Source organism: Aythya ferina (genome assembly GCF_964211825.1).
Source record: "Aythya ferina genome assembly, chromosome: 1".
Classification (NCBI taxonomy): Eukaryota; Metazoa; Chordata; class Aves; order Anseriformes; family Anatidae; genus Aythya; species Aythya ferina.
The window spans coordinates 65,858,726-65,884,706 of NC_140296.1; the positions used below are offsets into that span (position 1 = coordinate 65,858,726).

The following is a 25,981-nucleotide window of genomic DNA, read 5'->3' on the forward strand; positions in this document are numbered from 1 at the left end:
ATACCTGATTTGAGATACAAGACAAATTATGCTGCCCTTTGGTATGGGATGGATAGACGTCAACTATAATAGCCTATGGCACAGGTATGGAAACTGCTTAAAAACAATTCTTTGGCTTCATCTGTCAAACGAGAAAAGTGTTTCTGCTATGACTGGGGTGGTCCTCACTTTCAAAATGGTGGAGATTATTCTTGTTTCACTCACTTTCTTATTTCAAGTGAAGGAGAAGGAAAATCTGACATAAGACAGCTCTGTTTCTTCATTGGCTTTTGGGAGTAGATAAAAGACACTGAACTTCCTAACTTTTTTATGTTGATGTTAAATATGTCTCAGGATCCACAGTTGTAGAGATGTCAAAATCCAGTCCAAGAAATCCATATCAAGACATCAACAGGCATGTTTATGCCTAGTACATCTGTTGAAATGAATGAAAAAACAAGGCTTATAAATTTATTTGTGTCCTTAATTTCCTAAAGTTTGTGAATTCACATACAGTGCAGGATTCACTACCCCTTTCTTTAGTTGTCTTAGAATTAGCTATCTAGTCTCAGTTTTTTTCTTTCTCTGTCCTCTACACATGACACTTCCAGATCTTACTCAGTTCAACTAGCTCATGTGGCCACTTTAGGGTGGTATCTCAGATTTCTATAATAAAAATTACTCTCCATTACTGGTAGAGTCTCTATCTCTCTCTCTCTCTCTCAACTACAGAAGGAGTGCAGGTGATTGCCTTAAACCAAACCACCAAGGTGACATTATACCACTGTCAATGTCTTGGTTCATTACCATCTTTAATTTAAATCAATTTAGTGCTATACTGGTTTGATATATATATATTTTGTCTTATGCAGTAGTCTGCAGCAATAATGATGCCCCCTAAACATCCCAGTCTTAATCTTTTTTCATTGAAATGATTTTCAGATTTTCTACTTTATATGATGTAGAGAGAAATGTTACTTTCTTGATCTCATTTTCATCAGATGAAGATGTTTTCATTTTATCTTTCAATACTTTGTCTGCATATCTTTGTCTGATATACCAGTATCCCACTTAACAGTGCATGAGCAAAATCTCAGCAAACGGCCTTGTACTCCTTACAGACATTAGGATGCAGAGAATGAACTGATGAGATGCATCTTTTTAAGTTATTTCATCTGATATTACCAATTTTGTACAGTTATGGTATTACATTGACGTAATATAACACAATACATTTTCAGGTCAGTTTGAAAGCATCATTTCAATGACCAAAACAAATATAATGTTTGGATATGGCATTTATAAAATGTGCTTAGCAATAACTAAATGAAGTAATTGAAATCGTATTATACAGTACTTAAGGCAATTCCTATTTCTCCATTCTTGTACCCTGCCTTCACACAAAATAAGTGGGTTACACAACTGTCAGGACTCAGGCTGATAATTTTTCTCATTAAAATCTGTACACTACTCTCTTTCTCTGTCGCTTTCCTCCTTCTTTAAGAGACTGAGGTTATTCTTTCTGTTTTGGGTTCTGTTTCACCTGTTGATGGTCTGATCATTCTCAAAATAAGCTTTCTGAATGCCATCGCAACACCTCACTTTCTACCTATACATAGTACTATGTGCACCACCTACTTCATGAGATTTTTGTTGGGATTTTGCAAAGTCTTGCCTGCCCACAAGACAAGACAAATGGAAGCACTACCTTATGTGTTAACCAAACTTTTACCATTCTCTATCTCTAAGGAAGCTAGACAGAATATCTTGTGTGCCTTCTCTGTACTGCCTTCTCTGCACATATCTTATAGTCCCATGTAATGACCCATATTTATGGTTAGGATTTAAAAGAACTATTCATAAACAAATAACAACTATCACTGAATTTTTGTGGTTATCAAACAGTGTTTTGCAGGTGAATTAACACAGATGGCATATTGTAAAGTGATAGGGGTTCTGTCAAATGGAGTAAAAACTATGTAGAAACATCCCACAACTGATAACATCTGCAGAGATGAATACCTCTTCACAGTAATCTATATGCTACTCACTTCTGTCAGTAGTAGCTACTTTCTGGGGGAATACTACCAAGTGGAGGAAGTCCCCTGTGATATAAACTCTACTGTTGATGCATTCTGATGATGCGAAATGAGTGATAAGTAAATATCTTTCAGTTGGTAGAAAGTGTTGAAAACAGAGATGCGCAAGAAATGAACCTTGAACATATACGAAATTAGGTTTGGTTAACATTCATCCTTCCAGTGGGGTGATTCATGTTTTTCTTGTGTCTGTGGAATTTTCATCAACAGAAGAAAATTTTGCCAAAACTATGACGATGTCAAGACCTTGACAGAAATCTGTTATTTGCTCATGCATTTGAGTGTGGACAACAGTTTCTCCTTTAGCCACAAAAAAATCTTATTTATCTATTAACTCTAGCCTCCTTCAGGTTTTAGGAATGTTCTGACATGAATTTGGATGAAGAAATGAGGTCTTAATGACAGACGTACATAACTGTAAAGAGTTATGAAGCAAACTTTTGGCTTGCAGTTCTCTGTTCTAGGAGGAATTTTGATTGAACTTCGGATGTGAATGTCACAGTTCAGGGCCATTTATAAAATATGAGTCTTGCAACTGGCTCTGAACATTAGTGTACTTGGGGGAACCCATGACACTCTGTGTGATTTCAAGGTGGAATCTTGGAAGAGAAGTTTTTGTTCTTTTTCTCCCTGCAGATCCTTAAAAAATATGCAAATCTATGTGATCTGCTTCTCATACAAAGAGTTGCAAATTCAGCTGTGGATCAAAGATTAGAGCATATGCCTGTTATTGTGGCAGCCAGTTAACCAATCCAAATGTTTAACTCTTAAAAGAAGTAGAGGGTCAGCAGCTTTCTGAATAATTGTTTCCAGGCTGTCTTCTCTTGGTTGTATTTCTATATCACATTCAACTTCAATTGGCGCTGTAATTTATCTCCACTCCGCATGCTCTAACTTTACTAAATTCACGTGTTAGTATTTGAGTTACTTAGGCTTAGAGAGTTACTTAGGCTTAGACAAATCCAGAACATGCTCTATGATATCATTGATTGTTTTTTTTTTTATTATTTTTTTTATTATTATTATTATTATTTTAATTTTTTATTTTTTAACATTGCCTCATAGATTAAAGGGAAAAAAAACAGTGCCATTCAGACACCTGCCTCTGGCCTTGATGTACTTAAGTGCAGAGAGGAAGAAACCGAGCCAAAAAAGACTCAAAAATAAATCAAGTCAGGATGTGTACTAACTTTCTGGTAAGTTTATCTTCTCTTGGGTATTGACAGTGTAAAGAGAGGGTGTTTTGCTGACAGCCATGGTTGCCAGGGTAGTGCAACATGGTGGGAATATATTTCTTCACCGGATATTACTGTGTTTTCCTTTCTCTCAGTCTTTCATTGTCTTTCTGAAGAAAAACATTTTAGGGTGCTCTAACTGTGTCCTTTGTCCCATTCCAGTGGGTACCACCTCACCTTTGAAAAGGAATCTTGTGTTACTGTCAGCAGAACCAGCCATACCTTCAGTGCTTCCTCCTAGAGAGATATTGATTGTGGTCTACTGCATGCTCTCACACAGTCTCAGTCCACTTCACCATCTTTCTGCTATCTCATGAAGTCACATACCAACCAGCTGTTGTCTAAAATGGTGGTGAAGATAATACAAGGATTTTACTTTTAGCTGATGTTAAGCTGAAAAATCAAACGCATTCCAGCTTGGTTCATATTCTAGTTTTGGTCTGGGCTATTCAATGTCAGTCAGTCCTACTTCATCAAATAACCACACCTTAAGGTAAATATTTTTCCCAACTGACACTGGGTTTTGAGTAATGGTGCAATGTGTGAGTTTAAACTGGAAAGGGACAAGCAGATGAAATGGTTAAGGACATGCTGTAGACTCTTAGCCTCTCCTCAGAAGGAATGATAAACACCTCTCCTTAAACAGGTCTACCTTCCTACACCTTTCTGAGGAGACTTAATGGAGAGTGCTATTTATTATGTGTTGGGATGTAGGTAGGGAATGTTTTCCACCATTTAAAAAAATAAAATCCAGAATTTATGGGAGTTTGAAAAGCAATTTCCTTTTAAGGTGCAAATTCCTAATTTGCCACATAAAAGTACAGGAATTAAGTGCTAAATCCTTCTTTGCCAGTGAGACCTGTGAAAGGAGGTATGAAAAAAGAGTTACTGTTAGGTTTCTATTCATGTCTCCTGAAAGCCAATGTATGCAAACGTGCACTGAAACAGCTCTGATTTTTTCAAAGCCTTCCTGCCGTTTTGACTGACTTAAAAAATGAACCCTTGTCCAGTTTTGTTTGTGTGGTGGGTTCGGATTTTGTTCTGCTCGTACTGTATCACTTTTCTCTCCTCACCATTAATCTTCCATGAATGTTCCCCAGGGCACAGTTCTCCCTTTTCTGCATGGAGAGTTTCTATTGAAATTAATGGACATTCTTCTTGTGGGTGGAGGGAAGAATACACCCTTATATCAGCCTTGCTGCAAGAGAAGATTATTCATTGAAAGGAAGTATTAGTCTCACTCCTGAAAGTCCAGGTTCTACTCAGGCAGATTATAGTGTGAGATCCCAACAGAAGATCTAGTACAGAAGAGAGAACTGCTCATGCAAAATCAAAACAAAAGCCAAAAGGCTTTTTAAATGTTGAAACAAAACTCAGGGAAACTCAGTGGCTGTACTCTCCAGTGAAATGTACTGTCCCAAACCTTGTTTTAAGGTAGGTCAATACATTGGAATATGGTGCAGTGAAGGTATCTTCTAAGCTACCTGTAGAACCAGGCACAGTCAGGAGAACAGAATGGCGCCCAGGCTAGTTTGATCTGCAAAGAAGTGTTGCAGATTGACCAGGATGCTGGACCACACAAATAAGGGTATATTGTGTTGTGCAGATGTATCACCTCATTTGGAATATGGGTTTGGGAGCTTGGGCATCTTTAACACAGTCATGCATTGCACAATGTAGACATGCTAATAAGTCTCGTTCCCTTTAGAGGCTTAAATGGAAAAGTCTTATGTTCCTTCACAGAGAAGCCTTTAATGAATTAAAGAGGGTGTTGACAACCTTCAAGAGGAACTGTATAAATTCTCATAAGAAGGATAGTAGCTGCAATGTGAGGTCTTGAAGCAGGCGGATGACCTTATAAATGTACTGCAGTATCTAAGTTTAGTAAAACAAACACGCTATATTTAAGTAGGCTATGGAAAGGTAAATATGCTCCAGAAATGGCCCTAAGAAGTTCATCTTACAGTAATGTTACTGTCATATTTTGAACATATCATTTCTGCAGATACTATATTCTAAGAATAGGAGACAGAATTTAATATGCACAAGAGAAAGCTAAATTGAGGATAGGAATCCCTCTTTCCTCAAATATGTTTTCAGGAATGGACGTCCACCTTGTAACCCAAAAAGAGAGCTCGTCTAAGCAAGCATCGTATGGATGTGCTAGGCTATTTTTTTTTTTTTTTTTTTTTTTTAAATTCTTTGGGTTATTTCACAGGAGAGACCTACTTGCAAAGATAACTCCTTCCACCATGCCTGTTTACTTCCCATGATGCCTCATTCTGTGCAATGGTGGAAGGGATGTTAAAAGTTGGAGAACAACAGTGGTGGACAAAAAAGGATTTCTTGTGTGTTTGTGGTTTGTGAAGCCTTGATTGTTTAATTAATGTGCCAGTTACATTTGGATTTTCAGCTACAGCAACCAATGTGTTTTTATGTTTAAATTTGATTTGAATGTCCCTGACAAAGCTCTTCATTTCTTGTGTATTTATATTTTGGTTGAAGATTACGTAAATATATGATTATTACTTTAAACAGTGCTCTATCTGCTCCTTCCACCAAACCTGGAACACTTGTTTTAAGATTAGCCTTGTCAAATTTGCTTAAAGTGACCAGGCAAATATATACAACTAATTTTGTTATAGGCAAAATTAACTAATGCTCTTTTTCATGGTGAGATGCTGTAATGATTTTATATAGCAGTCAAACTATTTAAATACTAATGCTGCCTTCATGCTGTAATCACCATTCCAGTCAGATGTCAGTTTTAGTAGCCTATAGGGAATTCCATCCCTTAATTATTCTTCAATACACAAACCAAGCATTCTTTAATTGGTGTAAATTGAACAGTGTTCCAACGCAAACAAGGAGAGGACAAACTAATCAATGATTCTGTGCATGTCTATTGGAAAGCTATTGCCATTAGATCAAGTAACAAATCCTTGACTCCATTAGCTTCAGAGAGAGGAATGGTGGGGGAAAAATACTGTTAATGCTACTCCTTGTTATCAATCTGTAGTGGGAAACATGAAGCAAATCATACAGTGAAACTCCAGCTTTATTTGAAAGTAGTAAAATTTAAAATATGAAGATATTCTGACTTCAGAATTCCCAGTCATATGTCTTTGATGGGGGTTTGTCTGGAAACAATGTGTTTTTATCCTGCTGCCTGTAGTCATGTGGCCTGTTTTTTATTTTTCCTTTTTAAATAAATGACTCTTGAATGATAACATAACTTCTTCAACTTGTCAGGAATTTTTTTGGTGAATTTTCTTGTTCTCTCAGGCTACGCTCCATACATTCATATGTATTCACTACTGCAGCACAACATAAATTGGGTGGCTCTCCCGTCTCTTTTTTTAATATGATCTGAAATAAAGGTGCTATATTTAAGAAACAGATGAAAAATCCGTCTCATAAATGTGTCACACTCACTTTTCATTCTTGTCTCTTTTTATCAATTCTCTAAAACTGATTATTTATCACTGCAGAGGGAAGAAAAAAAAAGTAAAAGGCCCATTACAAACCTCTGGCCCAGATCTGCCAGTCTTACAGTTTTAGTTAGTGTGGAAAGCGAAACTCTTCTGGAAAGAAATATACTGGCTATGGATGTTCACTTTTTAATCTATTTGTTTTTGATATAATATGCTATTTACTGTTTAAGAACCTTTCATGTTGGTTTAAATTGAAGTTTTTAAAACCAGTCTAGCATAAAAAGCTCTAAGTGACATAGACTTGGTGGAGAAATAAAGCATCTTCTACAGACAGCCTTTGTTCAGTACATTATAGTTGAAAGAAGCGTAGAACAGGCTCAGTAGATAACCTACCTTCTTAAAACAAGAGGGCTTCTAATTTCCACATGTTGTAATCACAGTCACATTACTTTGCTCTCTGTGCTAGACCCCTCAGGGCTGGCTCTAGGTTTTGCTGTGAAGTCACATGTGTGGGGCCTGAGGCACTTTTCCGTGATGCCTGCAGCTGGGGAGCACAGGATCTTTCTTTCTTTTTCTTTTTCTTTTTCTTTTTCTTTTTCTTTTTCTTTTTCTTTTTCTTTTTCTTTTTCTTTTTCTTTTTCTTTTTCTTTTTCTTTTTCTTTTTCTTTTTCTTTTTCTTTTTCTTTTTCTTTTTCTTTTTCTTTTTCTTTTTCTTTTTCTTTTTCTTTTTCTTTTTCTTTCTCTTTCTCTTTCTCTTTCTCTTTCTCTTTCTCTTTCTCTTTCTCTTTCTCTTTCTCTTTCTCTTTCTCTTTCTCTTTCTCTTTCTCTTTCTCTTTCTCTTTCTCTTTCTCTTTCTCTTTCTCTTTCTCTTTCTCTTTCTCTTTCTCTTTCTCTTTCTCTTTCTCTTTCTCTCTCTTTCTCTTTCTCTTTCTCTTTCTCTTTCTCTTTCTCTTTCTCTTTCTCTTTCTCTTTCTCTTTCTCTTTCTCTTTCTCTTTCTCTTTCTCTTTCTCTTTCTCTTTCTTTCTCTTTCTCTTTCTCTTTCTTTTCTTTCTTTCTCTCTCTCTCTCTCTTTCCTTCCTTCCTTCCTTCCTTCCTTCCTTCCTTCCTTCCTTCCTTCCTTCCTTCCTTCCTTCCTTCCTTCCTTCCTTCCTTCCTTCCTTCCTTCCTTCCTTCCTTCCTTCCTTCCTTCCTTCTTTAGGTTACCTGAAGGTTACCTGAAGTTGGAAAGAACCATTTGCAGTCATATCTTAAATATGGTTTGTGCCATAAGAAAAGGCTAAGGTTTGTCATCTTATTTTTCTGAAAAAAATAGCAAGGCATTTTAATTTTGGTTTCTCGTTCAAAGAAAAGGCCCAGATTGCCAGGAAAGTTTCAGTTTAATAATTATTTAGACACCTTTATAGTCTAGGCATAACTAGCCTTCAAAGCCCATATTCAAACTGCACAAAGATCATGCCCTTCAAAACAGATGACGGGAAAAACAAACACTCACCAGACCTACACCATTGCTTGGCACTCCTAAAGGAAATGCTCTTTTGATCTCCACAAGGAAATACACCATCTCCATTTTGCAGGATAAGGAAAATCTCTTCGTTCCCAAGAATGACAGAAAGAGAAAGAGAAAAATACACAATATGGTGATGCAGGATGTGGTGTTATTCCCTGTTTTAGACAAAGAGAGAATTATAGTATACAAGTAGCCAAGAAGAGTGAAGCTAGCAGAAGGCTTTTGTAAAACAGCTAGATTATTTATTATTCTCATATCAGTGTAAACAGATAAAAAAGATAATAAAATATCTTGAAATATCTTAATTTTAGCGTGCGACAATATTTTAGAATCATTTGTAGCTTACTATGTACTTTAACACTTATGTAAACTCTTCCAGAGGTCATTTAGGTTTGAAAGATTTGTTTTACACAGTATGACCTTTGAAATTTGTTATCATTATTTTTTAATTTAAAAGTGATTTGATTTATTAATATGTATATATATATATATTTATTTTTCATGTAACTAACAGATACTATCTGGAAAAAAATAATCATCCCCACTTAAGGTTGCATTAATCCAGTTGCACTGTATGTATCTTTCTGTAACTGCTATTACACTAATGCTGAGACAGAGTCTAAGATTGCTTTGCCTTGTACCTCTCTGCTTGGTCACAGTTGTTGTGACTCTGATCCTAAAAGCTGATGAATAAATCTCAACTTCCAGAAAGAAGTTCTGGCATATTGCCTTCCTTTCTTTTATATTTAATGCCTGCTTACTAATCACTGAAATTGTTTATTAATTTCTCCCCATTCCAACCCCCCCAATTTTAATGAGATAACCTTTGAGCATACATACCATTCTGTCTCACTGTTGTTGAGCTGTCCTGTAGAAAAAATACATCTTCAATTGCTACCATTCATAGTGGCAGCTGTGGTGGGCATTCATAATTTGTTTCTTTCTTTAGATTCATTCAAAAGTTTATTTTATACTTCTGGACAAGTGGGAGTTGTATCATCTTCTTCAAGTCAATTAAAAATATCAGAGTAATAACTAGAGTAGTAACTGATAAAGAATTGTTGTCAGCCAGAATCTATATTTATGTTACTTTGGACAGTAGTTTGTTTAACTAATTTTCAAAGATTTTTAGTGAGAGGGGCTCCAAACTCTCTACAAATAGAAAGACTATGAGTGTCTGACTTGAATCTTCCTGGTAGCAAATATAGGTTTGCTACCTTCAGTTGTTTCTTTGTAGGCCTCAAACACAAACTCATCCTTGACTTTGCAGACTTCTTTTTTTTTTTTTTTTTTTTTTTTTTTTTTTTTTTAGATTTGAAGTTTTTGTTTATATCCACTTTCATTTGTTTATTCTTGAGATGAAATCATCCCAGTCCAGATTTTATTGCAGGTCACATTTTCCAGACTTCTGATCACTCCTACTCCAAACCTTTGGACAGTCTCTGTAAGCTGCATCTTTCTTAAAATGTGGTGCTTTAACTGGGCCCATGACAGTGCCCAGCTGAGCAGCTTGAACATTGTCCATGTCTTACAAGGATACTTCTGTCTGCAGAGTTCCCAACAGCTTTGCTCTCTTGTATCCAGTTACATTTCTGATTTTCTTTACCACAGCTTTGGAGAGAAAGAGATTCTCTCTCATTCAGAATGAAACTTATGCTTTGTGCCATTCTCTCATCTTTTGAAACTTTAAAAGTTTTTCAGACTCTGCTTAAGATGGAAAGAGGGTTCTGGGGTTAATCCTCTGGGAAAGATTGGAAACAAAGCTTTGTCTGCATAAGTGGGGCAGGTAATTTTGACTCCATACAATATTTTCTTTTGCTTTTCTTTCCAGAATGGAAATATCCTAAAAATGCAATGTTTTTATTATTTTTTTTTTTCTGAATTATTTTCATGTAGTTATTGGAATTCATAATTTAAGCGAGAGTGATGTAAATATATAATTTGAATGAAAAATCAAATATAAAAAATGAAATACTGTGGCTTTCCATCTTTTTTAATTATAATTTTGTCCAAAACTACTTACACAATTAAACAGAAGAAAAAATGCAGATTATCATGGGCAGTTTAAGATTTAATTTTAAAATGAGTAAAAATTTTGTAAGGAAAAAACCTCACTTGATTCCACAGCGGATGCTCTCCTTCTTGACTTAAATCAATCAAGCAAATAAACCATTAGCAAATTTTAATATAGGTTCATTACCTACATAAGTTCATTTAGATTTTATATCAGGCTAGGTACTTGGGTTTGTTTACAGCTGCATATTTGGAATATTTTCTAAAAAATTGTGTGATTTTAATCAGAGAAAACTTAAGACTTAAAGGCCTCACTCCCTTAAAGTCAATAGAAAACTCCCATGAGCTTCTGCTGGGAAGGACTGAGCCTTTAATCTGTGTTTGTTTAATATTAAAGTCCCCGAGATAGGCCGGTAGATAGGTTTCTTTGAGCCACACTTGTAGCAATATTAAGTGTGTTTTTCTTTCTGATATACCCTGTTTTTTTAGACTACTTAAGCAGGTACTAATGACTTTGCTACCACAGTCTGCTCCTGACCCTCTGGTTTGTCTTTCTGTTCTGCATCCATGAAGATAGATAAACATTTTGCAGCAGAAGTGTGAAAAAAATATATATTTTTAAATGAGTGGTTCATCATTACTCTGCTGTTCTCTTATTCCATTAAATTCCATCACACATGATCATTTCTGAACAAACATTTGCAGTCAATATTTGCTAAAAAAGTCCAACTCAGCCTAGTAAATAAAGCATTAGAAAACATAATTTTGTTCCTTCACCCAGCTAAATCCATTAAGACTTTAACATAAGTAAAAACTAAAGACAAAGGGAATTTCTTAAAACATGAAGGCCTGTAGCACATTTGCATTTTGAAATTAATTGCTGACCTAATTATTTGTCAGTAGAAGGATAAGTTAATCAAATATAACATTCAGTAAAGCTTCTAAACACCCACAGGATTTTCTCCCCCAGAGTAAAGTGTCATAGTGGTCCAGTTTGACAATCCATTCTCACTGTCATCTTGTGACCAAAGAAAGACTATCTGGGAAATGGTACCATATGGAGACACAAGAGAAAATGAAATACTTAGATCTCCTGTACAAAGGCACGATAAGCTAACAATCACCAGAGGAAGTCAGGAATGACAAAGCTTTGAAAAAAAGAAATACTCTGCCTTTCAAATCCATTTAGATTTACTTTTATACTCTCTCCAATTTGGACTAAAATACTCTGATATTAAATACGCATTTGTAACAGAAAGCAAACATATTGTGTAATGTTTCATTTCTAGCATAACTCTAGATCTACTTAGCATCAAATTGATGGAAAGGCCCATATTTATAGACAAGACTGGGACCTTTTCTTCTTCATCCTAGGGAAACAGACTGTTATCCACAAATAATATGTGGCAACAAACCACTTTATGACTTGAGGCAAAGGATGCACAGTTTTATTTCAAAACACACTCGGAAACATAATCTGATGAAACTATCAGGTAATGTGACCAATGTATTATTTTCAAAAGGCACACCTAGACATTTGAGTTAGAAATACCTCATCAGTAGTAGTATGAACTACTTCATTGCTTCTCTTATTATAGTACTGCCTCTCTCCTGTCATCTGCTGGCAATGGCAGCCCACAGTAAAGGATGTTTTTCTGATCATTTTGCACTCATTAAATACAGCTGTCACAATAGCGGATGCGAGAATGCATACAAAACTTTTATGCCACGTCAAAATAAAGCAGAAACATTTTAAAAAGATCTGAAACCTTTGAAGCCTTTTCTTGAGAAATATTGAAATATTGCTTTTTGTTGTTGTTTTCGACAATTGAAATTGTTCCACAGTGGCACACATTAAAACTCACTGCAGAACAAAACATCATCCATCAAAATTAAAAAAAAAAAAATAAAACAAAGATAAAAAAAATCAACAAACCCAACCTCTAAGAAGCCCAAAGTGTTTGGTTTCTGAGAGTCTGAATTTGTGGTTCATCAGTTGACTTCTGGGGCTGAACACACATCAAATTCCAAAATCTCAAGGGAGTTGACATTTACTTCTGGACCATGGATGAAATCTACCCCATAAAGCTTCCAGCTGAGCAAAAACATCTTACCCAAATTCTACATCCTGAGAAACAGCTCCCTTTGAGGCTAAGAAGCAGTAAATTCTGTAATTGTTTGACATTAATTAATACTTACTCTTATCTGTATGCAAGTACATTCTGAAGGGCTGTAAGATCCAAGTTGACCCACTGAAGACTTTGGTCACTCTGAGCTGGGAGAAAGCAATGATTTGCACCTATCTTGCACATTTCTGTTTCAGGATTACTTTTTTTTTTTTTTTTTTTTTTTTTTTAAAGTGTTTAACTTTGCAGCATCTCCTTGAGTTGGTTACTACCCTGAAACTGGAAAACAGAACCCACAAGCAAAGATAAAGATTTTTAAATGGCACCCACCTTGTTGGTGAAGTAGTTATCTGCAAGAACAAACTCAAGATATCCTGAATACCTGATCTTAAGATTTATTAATGAGGTTTCTTCAAAAACTGGCCTACATAGGTATAACACTATAACATTTATTACTGCAGTTACTTATTTAGCATAAATGGCATTAGCTCCACTTCTTTTTTTGTAAAGCCTACTATTGACCTTGCTTGAATGTATGATTTGGGGCCAGTTAGGTGATTTACATGTCATGGGTTTTCAATTCCCTCTTAATTTTTAATTTGAAAATTTTGCATGTGTAAACAATGATGGAAAAACTGCGCAAGTATGTGCATGTGTTTGCATGCATGTGTATGTAAATATGCCCTGAAAAATGCCTGGAAACATGCCTGGACAATGCTTACTGCTCACAGTCCTATCAGCAGTGAGATGCTTTGGAGCTACTGAAAAAGAAGTCCCCTGAAAATGATGAACCAGAGCAGCCCCACGCTGTTTCATTTCCCCTGAAAAGTGCAAATGTGATGGCCAAAGGGAGACAACTTCAAGCATCCACATACTTGGCATCCATACAATGCAAGCTGCTTTCATTATGGAAACCTAAGCATGTCTCTATAAGATACAGTAACTCTACAATTAGTGTGTGGAGATACACTCAGCTGCAGTGCTCTATCTGACTTGCTTCTTTTTCACGCAAGTCTTTCCTGCTCTGTCTACTTTTCTTTTTTTTTTATCATCTTGTGTATTACTTTACCTGTGTTGAAGACACTTTCCTGAGATAAAAGAAAGAAAACTGTGATGCCCTTGGCTTTGGGAAAAATAGAAAGATGACATAGGTCTTTCACCATGAGCGTATCCACCTAAAGTGGTTATTGTGAATAGGCACAGTGAAAGCTTGCCAGAATTTGTAATTGAGAATATTAACATAGAGAAGAACATTGCTGAACTCTTAGTTATCCCTATGTGCCACTACCATTCTTTGCTTGGCTTGTCCCAAGCTGTCTGAGTTTCTAACTAGCTTGTGTTTACTGGATTTTAGAAAACTTTCGCGGTTGGCACTAGGAGCCATAAATCTGAATCATGGTACACTGTGTACACAGCTATGGTTGTAGGATCAAGTCCTGATGGACTTAACCACGTGGGGAGAAATCACAAGGGAGTGACTACTAGGAGAAAATACAGCCAGAGGAAATCTCAGCATGTAGGTTATGGATGAGTACGAACAGGAATAAAGATAAAGATGAAGAATACGTCATGCCATAAAGGAAAGCAGGAAGTCAGAGAGAATTCAGTTAAAGGGCACAGGCTGTGAAACAGAAGAACAGAGGAAAAAGGGAAGCTTGAAGAATATGAGAAAGAGGGAATAATGTGGCAGAGGGTAAGAGAGAAGTTCTTATGGCAGAAAGGAAGGGAAGGATATACATGTAAGAAGGAGAGGAAAAAGAGCAGTAGAATGGTAGAAGGGAAAGACAAGGCTGCTGGCCCTCTGACTTCCCTTAAAAAGTGGGAAAAACTTTATGGGAAAAGTTGCTATGATGGGGAGACAAAAAGCATGAAACATCCATAAGCGACATCCATCTCCCCTTGCATGTATCCATGCCTTCTCATTGGCTTGCAGAGAGTGATTTTTCTCTCAACATCAGAGCCCTCCAGGATGCCCTGCTCTTGCCCTGGTTGCTCCCAGCCCTCCCCACTAGGACTTATCTTCACAGCTTCCATCCCGTGGCAGGACAGTGCCCTTGAGTTTGTGGCCAGCTCCTGTCCTTTGGCTTTCAGAAGTCATTTTCAGACTGGACCACATTCTTAAAATCTGCCCTTCAGGGCAAGTATAATCCCAGATCTATCTTAAAGGTCAAGTCCTCCAGGTTTTACACAGTTTTGACTCATCCGCACCTTCCAGAGATTTCAAAAAGCCTTCAGCCCAGATAAGGAAGGGCAGGACTGGGTCCACAGATTTCCAATATGAGAAGCGACTTCACTTTCAGACAGCTTTACCATACCTGTTTTAAGGTTTCACCGTTCTATTTCTCTCATTGAAATACATGGAGGGATCTGTACATCAAATACATAAAAGATTTGACTTTTAATTCCTACCATGTATTTTGGTAAGAGGAATTAAATGTCAAAACACAAAAGCAATTATACACTTAATGGTAAAAAACATATAATCAAGTCATTTTTTTTATTTTCAAATTGCGGGGATTGAAATAAAAGGGCAAGAGGGTCTTACTTTGACATTATATGAGATGGAAAGGCACATTTGTATCCTTTTGTACCTTTTACAAAATGAATACGCCTGTAATCAGACCCATTCATTTTGAAAAGGAGATTGTGCTTTAGATCTATGGCATATTTGTGAGGGTGTTGAGAAAGTATCTAAGTAAAATGTGCCATAGGAAATCAACTCTCGGCAAATGCAGTTATTCTTCATGATGATATACAACTAGTTTGGCATAACGCTTGGGGTGAAACAAAGCCTGCTGGTACGGAAGAGTCATTGCTGCATATTTTACCCACTATTGCTCCAGCAAAGTTGGCAACTTTTTCTAGCTCAGGAAGTCCCTGAGCTATGAACTGCTGGGGGCTGGGAGAGTGATGTGGGGCACTCACTTGTGAGATTTCCTCCTTCTCTTCTCTAGCCATTTGAGGATGGAAACTGTTGGAGTTAAGACACACATTCTTAGATCTACCTTCATCTGAACATTTTTTATGTTCCTTTGCTCTATGTACCCAGCAAATTTAAAAGGGGAAAAAAGGCATCCAGTCATGTTGTTGTGTCTATATTCTGTGCTATTAGAAACATTAATCCCTAGTGCAGTGAACCATTGCTCCTACAGTGAGCCTTTTAGGCACCTCTACTTTATATATTGGCAGCAGTATAGCACAGTGTATATGGTTGTTTGTCCCACAGACCTAGCAAACCAGTCAAACCAGTCATCCAGACTAGGTGAAGGAGACAGTGTGTCATAGCTCTCTCTGTCCTGAGCAGGCAGGTGAGTTTCCTTCCTAGATATAAGGAAAGCAGCCTGGTCTAACATTTCTATATTGCAAGTCCTTATATAGCTGGAAAATAGGTTGAAAGGACAGAAGTGGACTTCTATGAGCTTAGTGACAACATAGCCCTGGGATGGTGCTTTTCCACTTCTGCAGCAGTTTATGAGGGAATAGAAGTCTTATTAATGATAAATATTGCTACATGAATTCCATATGACGATTGTTTACACTCAGCATCAATCTCTGTAAACCACTGGATCAAATTCCTTTTTATTGCTGCAAAATCTATGAACATCTCTACCAGAAGCATGCTAGATGCAAGGTGTGGGACCATTTTTCCATCCCATGGATTAGTTTACTCAGATGACCACAGATTCTTGGGTCTGATTCCTACTCACAATGAAATTGCATTCCTGAATCTGTGCAAGAAGACCCAAAATTAATATGAAGGTACCTACTATCTAACTAAAGATATGCAGTTGAGTGTCTTTAACAGAAGCTAGAAGAAAGCCCCCAAAATACAAATCTGAAAACACAACCTGAAATGCCCCAGAAAAGAAATTTAACCTGAATTACCTATCAGCCTACAGTTTTGTAATTCTAAAAGGGAAATATTTCTGTGGATTGTGGTGATTCCATGTATACATAGAGAGATGGCACCCTGCTTAAAGCTTATCCAGGTAGACAAGTTACAGGAAGGGTGCATCTTCAATGGAAATACACAAGTAACCTCTTCCAGAGTAAAAGTAGATTCTATACTATGGAGTTGGGCCAACTAGGGTGCTATTTTAGTATAAGCTCTAATTCTTGACTTTTGATATTCGGTTTGACATATTTTATTTATAAATACTTTTGTGCTTTCACTCTGTCTTTTGTGTAATGGCAATATAACAATCTAAAAACCAAATAAAGGAAAACACACACACACAAACAAGTAAAAATAGTCAGTTGAAGAAACATGAGAACATCAGTCAGTTCATTTTTTGGAGATCTTGGAGCACTTCAGAGGCAAATGTGTCTATAGAGTTCTTAAAAAATAATAGAAGATTTTTAGTGAATATTTTGTATGTATGTTTTATGCCTAAGAAATGATAAAACATCTATTTTGCATGCCAATGCACTATTATATATCTATATTTAGCTTTCACTTTTAGTGGGTGTTATCTGCTAATGTGTATTTCAGGGAAGTTTGGAAATCTAATGTTAAAACATGATATTTTTCACCTTCTGAAAAGAATGGGATTTTGATAACAAAAGAAGCAAAAAATCAACCAACCAAACAAACAGAACAACCTGCTAAATGGTACTTACTGAGAAAGAGGATTCTCTCTACTAGGGAGAAAGAGCCATCAAACTTTTAAATCTTCCTTGCACTACTTGCAGGCTTGCATTTCTTAAAAAAAAATCAAACACCCTGCCGCCTCCCCAACAACCTCCCTCCCCCCCCCATCCTTTTTTTTGTGTACAAAATTTCATTTCTCTCAAATTAAGAGAATTGTATTGACTCTCATCATGCTGAGTTTCTCCGCAAGAGGAATGTAATGCCTAGTGTAGGAAGTTGCTGAAAACATATTTTATGATCGACGTTTTCTGTCACCCTTTGCCATCATGGCATACATTTTCCTGTCACATAATATACGGTAATTATATGGATTTTCCTCTTTCCAAATCAGAGGAATATTTCCTTACTTGAATGGAGGGGACATAGACTACTAGTCAACCTAAAAATCCTGTTAGCATTACATCTCCGCACAAATAAAGAATTTGGATCAGTGCCTTGTTAGATCACCTCTATTTCTAGCTCACTGAGTAAAAAGAGCATTTTTTTTACAGCCTAGTTTGATAAGTAAAAGGTGTCTTTCTCACCTGCTTGCACTCTGAATTGTCACTATCGTGCTTTGTTCCTTTGCATGCAGCTGTTGTCAGCTTCCGAGTCACAGAACCACTTGCAGGAACGGCTCAGGAGAGTTTTGGAAGAAAGGAGAGGGAAAAAAGGAGCTGCATTTTTATTTAACAGAAGAAGGAGAATATAAAGAAAAGAAAGGTGTTCTCAAGAATGTAGCCTGCAGCCTTGTCAGGTAGCATTTCTTTAGATGTATTTTTTTTCTCCCCTTTCCCACCCCAAGATCTCTCTTCATCATTTTTTTAAACATCTCTTCTGGGACAGGGACATGAAAGTGAATTGTGGGTCAAAGGCAAGAATTAGGGATTGCCGAGGCTGCTTTCTGATGACTTTACTTTATCTTTGTGTCCAAGCTTTTGCCAGTCAGCAGGTACTGCAGGTTATCCATTCCAGTCACATCATTTTCTGCTTGATGACAAGCATCACACCTTCATCCATCACATTTACATTTCAAACTGCCATGCAGCTCTATTGATTAATTATTTAGCAGCTCTTGGCCACTTGTGAGTGTTTCTGTGCTCACGTTTCACAGAGAAGGTCCATTCTTTTTATTTGTGTGCAGTTTTGTAAAACAGAAAAAGTATGTAAAGCCTTTAGCATATATACCCCCATGTGTGCATGCTAATATGTGCAAATGCATATGTGTGTGCATATTTACATGTGTGCTTGTGTGTGCACACCAGTACAATTAAGTGCACACAAGGAGCAGGAGCAGGTAAGCTGATCAATAAGCACATGCTCACACTGATAATAGATTTCTGAGTTTTCAGAGGCCCAAACAGCCGATCAATGAGACCTTGCAGGTGTGCTGAAGCTGGGAATTGTATCAGCTACATCATGCTCCCTGCAGACCAGTGGGAAGCTCACACATCATCCTCTGGGCTCTGTCACTCAGAACAAAAACAGGTGAAAGGCTTTTGCAGGTGCTTGATAATATTTATATTATTTCCACATCACAGACAGGAAAGGGTAGCCTCTAAGCAGGAATCAGGGGGATCTGGTTCTTCCTAGGTCTGTGCTTGCCCAAGCAAATCACTTCATCTTTCTTTTCCTCAGATCTTTTTTTGTGAAATGGAAATCCAGTGGTATCTGGAAAATAAATCCACTACTCTGATGAGAAAGCTGGCTACCCTAAGAGGTAAGTAGTTTTTGTGACCATGTGGATAGCTGGATATCTGCTAACCCTCATTATTTACTTCTCTGCATTAATTTATTCCAATTTAATAATATATATATATTTAAGTGGGTATTTATAAGGTAAAATTCTAGGGTGAAGAAAAGAATCTGTGAGATAATCTGTTCCTGGAGTAGTGTTATTATCACTTGGTGATACTGTCTCTGAGTAGTGTTATTATCACTTGGTGATACTGTCTCTTTGTCTCTCACAACTAGTTCTCCACACTGCTCTTTGATATTCATAACTGCTTGCACAAAGATAGGTGTTTTTGGAAGGATCACCTTCAAGAAAGATACAAGATGAAGTAGGCAGTCATGTTTCCAATAAGGATCTTGAAAAATATCTTGACCAAAAAAATCTTGAAAAAATGGCCACAAGTTGTGCCTGGAGAGATTTAGATTAGCTATGAGGAAAATCTTCTTCTCTCAAAATGTGGTCAGGCACTGGAATGGCCTGCCCAGGGAGGTGGTGGAGTCACCGTCCTTGGTGGTGTTCAAGAAGGGCCTGGACAAGGTGCTACATGACATGATTTAATAGCTTAGTGGGTAGTATTGGTGATAGGTGGATGGTTGGACTAGATGATCTTGTAGGTCCTTTCCAACCCTGTGTTTCTATGATTTTTTCTATGATTTTCTGTCTTCTGATGTTCATGACTTTGTGTCTTTACATTGGAGCTGGAAGAGAGGTCCTCTTGCATTTTAATATAATGATAAGCATTTGGATCTGTTTTAACAGTTTTTATTTGTTACAAATTTATTATGGATATAAACCAACAAATATAAACAGGGTGATTGTTTTCTTCAGCCATTCATTTTCAATAATTTCTGAGTTATGCAAAGCCTATTAAAATCAAAGGGAGTATGTACGTTAACTTAATAGGCTCTGTATTAGACCCTTGAAGAGAAGGGACCACATGGTCCTTATTGCTACATCTCTTGCATTTCTGTCATTGTCCTTCAAATTATAAAAGAAAATATAATACTACTGACTTTTTTAATGGATGGGATTTGTGCCAGTGTTGAGCTCATTGTTTGAATCTTGTTAGGTTAGGGTTGGTCATTTTTTTATTTTTTATTTTTATTTTTTCCTGTCAAAATTACTTGGTTTATTATAAAGTACATTGGCAACTTGTACAAGACAAATGAATATTCTATTTATATGTTTACAACAAGATTTTACAGTGTTCACAGAATCACAGATAATACACTAAGCAAATGGGTTTATTAATGATGTTAATACAATATTTAACACAAAGGGAAAAACTGGCTCAATTCTATGGAGAGGACTGGAGGAAAAAATGTCAGCTGTGTCTCAGCCCTCACCTGTGGTGGAGAATTTGGGTGTTAATATAATCTCCACCTCTGATCCCAGTTAAAGGAAATATTAAATATGTATATATATATATGTGACTTTTTACCCTGTGTTTACTCCTCCTCCTTCCTCTTTTAGTCCCTTTCTGTCTCTATTATTATTTGTTTAAATAAACAAACTTATGTGAAATACAAATTCATCTTTTTTTTTTTTCTCTCTCTTTTTTTTTTTCCTCCCAATGTTTTCCAAGCCTCTCCCACCTCTAGCATTTAATACCAACACTTAACACTGACAAAGTCCATTTTATGCTGATGGACTTGATATCACTCTGATGATACAACTCATGTCTATATCAGTCCATCATGGTCAGGCCTGAAGAAAGGTAAGATATGTTGCTGGCTCCTGGATCGAGTGCTTTCCCTTGCCTTGGGTAAACAAAGGACTGGAAGACAGAGCAGCTATTCCAGACATTGCTCATATCTTCTACAAAGTCTTGTATGCCACCTAAGTTAGTGGAAACTTAAGCATAATAAAGGCCAATGAATCCCAGCTAGTGAAGGAATCACTTTTGTACTCTAGTATGTAAGGAAGGAAATGTAGCATGGACATTCATGGAGAGGAATCACAGCAATGGATGGTCCTGTGTCTTGGCCTCTCAATTTCCAGTATCTTATAAAAATACAGAGACAAAGCTATTTATTTCTGCCTGTTATCCCAAGTTGTTTACACTGAAGTAACTTCTGCATGTGAAATGTCATGGAGACTGTACTGAATTATAATCACAATAATTAAAACTTCAAGTAATCTGAAAATCAGCACTTCCATGGTTAAACAAAGGTGATGATATCTTTTATCTCTACAATTAGCAAAATGGTTTTTAAGGTAAACCACATAACTCAGAAAGATGCTGCAATTCGCATCAGCATTCTAATGCCCAAATCCATTTTAAATTCAAAAGTGAAGGACAGAAGGTGTACCTATAAATTTTACAACACAGTGGTTTCTCTCATATGAGTAACTTCAATAGAAAAACAGCAAGGTTAATAGTGAGGCAATACATGATAAGATCAAGAACGTTATTACCTGTCCATAACACTGTTCCACTGTAAAGATCCGAAATTAAAAGACAACCAAATTAAGCTCCTTCTTTAGTATCATCATCATGTGGTGTCTGAGAAGGTATTTTACATGAATTTTCCTTAAAAAAAAAAATAATATCCTTTTAAATACCCTTTCTTTGTAGAATAGTGGTGTTTTTCTCTTACATACCTATTCACTCATTGATCCTAAATTGGGACCTAATACAGTGTCATAGACAATAGTGGCAGCAAAGCTGTTCACACTTCTCTTTGTTTTTGCTTGCTTCATGTCTCCACATTCAGTTAACAAGCTTGTGCTGTATAAAGAACATAAACATAGTAATTAGTTCACCATAGGTGTATTTAATTTGTATTATCACAAATAAAAAGAAAAAAATAACACTTCATTTTTTGGGGAGCTTAATGAGATCAGGAAAGTATTTTCATAATTGAAAATAAAGATTATTTTAAATAAGATCTTTTATAAGGAAGTGAGAACATTATAAAGTAGGCACCTTCCAGAGAACTGTTCTTTAAAATAGCAAACATGATAATAAACAAAACAAATTATGAGTGGACTCCTTACGATATAAAGATTAAAATATATAAACATAATAATTATGAGTACTTGACAGAGTTACACAAGCTCTAATTCTAAGCCATGCTATTTCTGACTGCATAAATACTAGTTAGCACATCCTCTACTGCCAGTAATAAGAAAAGTCCTTGTAAATCATTGACACAAGAGAGAAAAAAACAAAAAACAGTAAACCCACAGCTAGAGCAACAGGTGGTTCTTCACCTTATCTATGGATACAGCATTCCTTTGCCATTTCAACAAGGAGTGGATGCTGAGAAAGTGGTCAGTCACACCATCAAAATTAACTGGTTTTCACTTGGCAACTAGAGTTCTTTGAAGATGGACATCCACATCCTATTTTGCAATCTTTTTCTGCAATAAAATTGTTGTTAGTTGTTGCAATATAAACATCAGAGAAGAAGAATGCTATATCTTCTGCCCAAGCCTGGTTGTTTAGTCAACAGTGAGAGCCAGTACTGTGTTTTCCAGAGGAATTCAAAAGGTAAATAAATAAACAAATAACCAAACCATAAAATGGCAAGTAATAGATCAAGCTAGCAGTATAGTGTTATTGTCCATGGAGAACATTCTTTTCTGACTTGCCAGCACACGGAGCACTTGCTTGTACTTTATTAGCCAAGCAGGACTCACTTCTGCATTCCCAGTGCACCCAGAAGTCCCGGGAATACAGGACTGGTCCCATCAATTATGGTAATCACGTTAACAACTACTGTTCCAAGACAAGTAGCACTATTTGTTAGGTGGTCACCTGCACCAGAAAATCCCACTGGTTGACCATATGCAGCACAAGACATTTCCTTTTATTGCCTCTATATTTACTGTCCTATATCACTTAACTTCACTAACTGTCCTCTTGTTTATAAGTGATGTGACAGGAAAAAAAGGAGGTCATGACTCATGATTTAATTAATCACACCTAATTAATCACACTTTCAGGATTTTAAGCAGATACAGTGTTAAGAAACAGACTTCCTTACTGTGCCTTTCACATGGTAACATTGATCCAGAGAGAAAGAAGAGTGCTCATGTCCCTCAGGGGTCTAACTTCTGAGCCATCACTTTGCTGGGAATCACTCCAAGGGTGTATGGAACACACAAATTTGGGAAGCAACCATCCCACAGGATTGCACTTTTCTAGTGTACTCCTGCCCTTTCTAGAGAAATGTTTGGAAAGCATGCACAAGTTGTTGATCTAGAGGTGCACAAAACCATAAGGACTGTTTGCATAGTCTATATTAATAGTAGTCTGACTAAAATATACGAGCAATAATAATATGGCTTGGCTTGTAGGATGACTTCCTCCTAGGTGTTTATTATCTATTTACAGGTGGGGTTCTTTTTTGTTTTGTCCAGAGTTTAATCGTGTCTTAAAATGTGATGTCTTTATGTCCCCAACAGAGAGGGAGCATCCTGATTCAGGTAGTGTGGTTAAGGGGTGGGGTGGCAATGAAAAGGTTGATTTTCCTGGGACTGGAGAGAGACTTGACCTGGATCATCCTCATAGTGTCCTCATATGTGAGGTTGTTAGATAAAGATTACTTTACAGCACAACTGCTATGACTGTGATAATGATGCAAAACACAAGAACTGGATTATTAATTTCTTTTGATCAAATACTGTCAGCTTCACACTGACGAGAGAATTCCAGAGTGTTAGTCCCTCTTTCAATAGCCTCTTTTGGAGATAAAAGTTAGAAAGACTGGCACAAAAGTTAACAGGGGTTTAAGGCACTTGGACCCAAGTTCCTCTTAGCTATGGTTTACCTATTTCAAGAAAATTAGAGGTCTCCAAGGAGGAAAGTACTTAAAACCCTACTTGCTGATGCAAGTCAACTGTGGCATACAAGGCTGATTGGTTTGAAGTGAAAGCTCCTACACACCCATGGACAACACATCAACCATCACACTACTGCCTTTTTGGGAAAACCTCTAGATGTAGTTGCTTCGTCTTGATGCAGAAGGGGAACATGTTGGGAGTCTAGTATTCTAGTGGGGTGGGAGAACTTTTTTCCTCTTCAGCTGGAGCTGGGACTGAGCTTGAGCTGAATTTTACTTTTAGAGCAGTGATCAGTAAGATAGTGACTTGATATCTGGTGGTTATCTTGATTTGGTAGTACAGTGGAAAATAATTTGTACTTCAAGTAAATTAATAACACAGATACAGCTAAGCAAAAAAATCATACAGGAGAAGTAACTGCATAAACTTTTAGTCTAAGGATTATCTGCCATTAAAGAAGGTTGAGAATCTTGCTAGATTGAGAACTGATTGCAAGACCTTTTTGTCTCTTCTTTACTTCAATCAATAATTTTAGGGTTCAAAATAATCAGAGTGCAATAATTCCTCCACAGGCACAGTCATACAGTGATGAATTACTTAGCCCAGTCTGCACGTGTGAAAGAATAAAGACAAATTTTGAGCAAAGCTTACTAAATTGAAGCAAAATATGTCTCTGCAACTGACAGATATGAGTCTTTGGTGCTTTGCAAAGCTTAATACTTAATGGGAATAAACTTTGGTAGCAAAACAGATTTGAAAAAACAAACAAACAAACAAAAAAAAACAAAAAAACAAACCATCCCCAAACTCAGTGGAGTGTGTTGTGTGTTTCTTTAAATAGTATGAAAATTGAATTTGACTAGACTTGCTCAAATCAGACCTGTTATCAACAACACATTGTCTCAGGAGACCAACATTTGTCCAGTTAGGGCTTCCTTCATTAATCGTCCAGCATCAAGCAAGCCAAATCCAAATCTGTGGAGAAAAAGCAATTAGATATTTTAAGCAGTGATAAGAACACCACAAATAATCAATTTCTATGGCATTAGCAGCTACCTGGCCCAGCAAAAGTCTATAAAAGCTAGAATTTATTGCAGAACACCAGACAGCTTACAGAGCATTGATTCGTAGTAGTATGCATAGATTGCTGGATTTAAAGAGAAATCCCTAATGGTTCTTTTTTTTTTTTTTTTTTTTTTTTTTTCCCCTTTAAAGGGAAAACAAGGATAAGGTGTGCATAAGGCCAAACTATAGCAAAACAAATGTCTAACAACCGCTGGACAACAATTATATGCAATCTAATGCATAAAGCTTGTAAAAGAGGAATAGCTAAATACAATTATATTATAGATTTAGACAAATATTAATGTTATTTATTTTTAAGATATCTATTGAACCTTAAAAAACAACAGACTAGTTTTGCATTTGTTCAGGGCACAGATCTTTAGGCTTTAAGGCCTTCTATTCTACCACAACAGTCTCATACTAATGTATCTTATCTGTATTGTCCTTTGCAATTTTCAACTACTTAAAACAGGCAATGCAAAATGTAATGAACAAAACCTTATTGTCTGTAGCTGACAATACACAATTTGGAAAAATATTTCACAGTATTCCCAAAAGACAGTTCCTGCGTGTAGACATTATAACTTATCTTTCCATCTGAACTGAAATACATCCAAACTCAGATTTCTAGCCCGACATTGAAAGAGACTTCTTTGACCTCCCATGCACATACACTAGAATATTTCCCCAGAAGCTGGATTAAATCTTGTCTTTCAGAAAGGTATCTAATCTCATTTTAAAGACTCCAAGCTACAGTAAGTCCACCTCCTCCCCGGGTAAGCTCTTCCAATGTTTAATTACCCTTACTGATAGGAAATGGTGTCTTATTTCAAGGTTGAATTTGTCTAACTTAGCATTCAAATACTGAAAAAGCAGTGTTTGAGAGAGAGCAAATATAAGTGACATGATACATTTTATACTAATCCTAAATCAAAAGATTATGGAAATACAGAAAACATGACAACTAAAGCTCTAGTCTGGCAAACATTTATGCAAGGGAGTAGCTTTCTGCATAGGAAATAGTTTCTTTCAGTTCAGCAAGACTACACATATGTGTAAAGTTACACCAGGGCTTCAAATAGAATTAAAAAAAAAAGGCATTTAGAATGACTTTTACTGAGAAAAATATTATGGATTAATTAATAAAGACAACCTTCCTCCACTTCTGTCCCCACTCTGAGCAGTCTTTGAGGTGGGATACCCTAAATTACTACTAGGAGAAGAAAAAGGGAGAAAACCTCCTATTGCAGAAATCTGATTGCTGCCATAGGGGGATGATCACTGAAATCCTGACACCACCCAAGGGGGAAGGAAAAAAATAAAAGGAAATGAAGGAAAAAAGGAGAGTTGTCAAGATAATTAAAAC

At 36.6% G+C, this 25,981-nt stretch overlaps 1 protein-coding gene and 1 long non-coding RNA gene across 15 annotated transcripts in view; one reads left to right on the forward strand and one right to left on the reverse strand.

Moving 5' to 3' along the window:
- Positions 1 to 25,981, forward strand: part of LOC311430047 — a 111,790-nt gene that overhangs the window by 36,130 nt on the left and 49,679 nt on the right. The window contains exon 4 of the long non-coding RNA XR_014688517.1: positions 18,663 to 18,744. This is a non-coding gene — a long non-coding RNA (uncharacterized lncRNA). The remainder of the gene's footprint in view (positions 1 to 18,662; positions 18,745 to 25,981) is intronic.
- LOC311433935 (proprotein convertase subtilisin/kexin type 6-like) overlaps positions 20,247 to 25,981 on the reverse strand; it is a 412,148-nt gene continuing 406,413 nt past the window's right edge. For 12 of the 14 annotated variants that reach the window (XR_014691071.1, XR_014691072.1, XR_014691073.1 and 9 more), the window contains 3 exons: positions 24,431 to 24,525; positions 21,976 to 22,125; positions 20,247 to 21,490 (listed from right to left, as the gene is read on the reverse strand). The gene's annotated coding sequence lies outside the window, so the exon portion shown is untranslated. The remainder of the gene's footprint in view (positions 21,491 to 21,975; positions 22,126 to 24,430; positions 24,526 to 25,981) is intronic. The other 2 variants (XM_084513682.1, XM_084513684.1) reach the window with 2 other exon arrangements.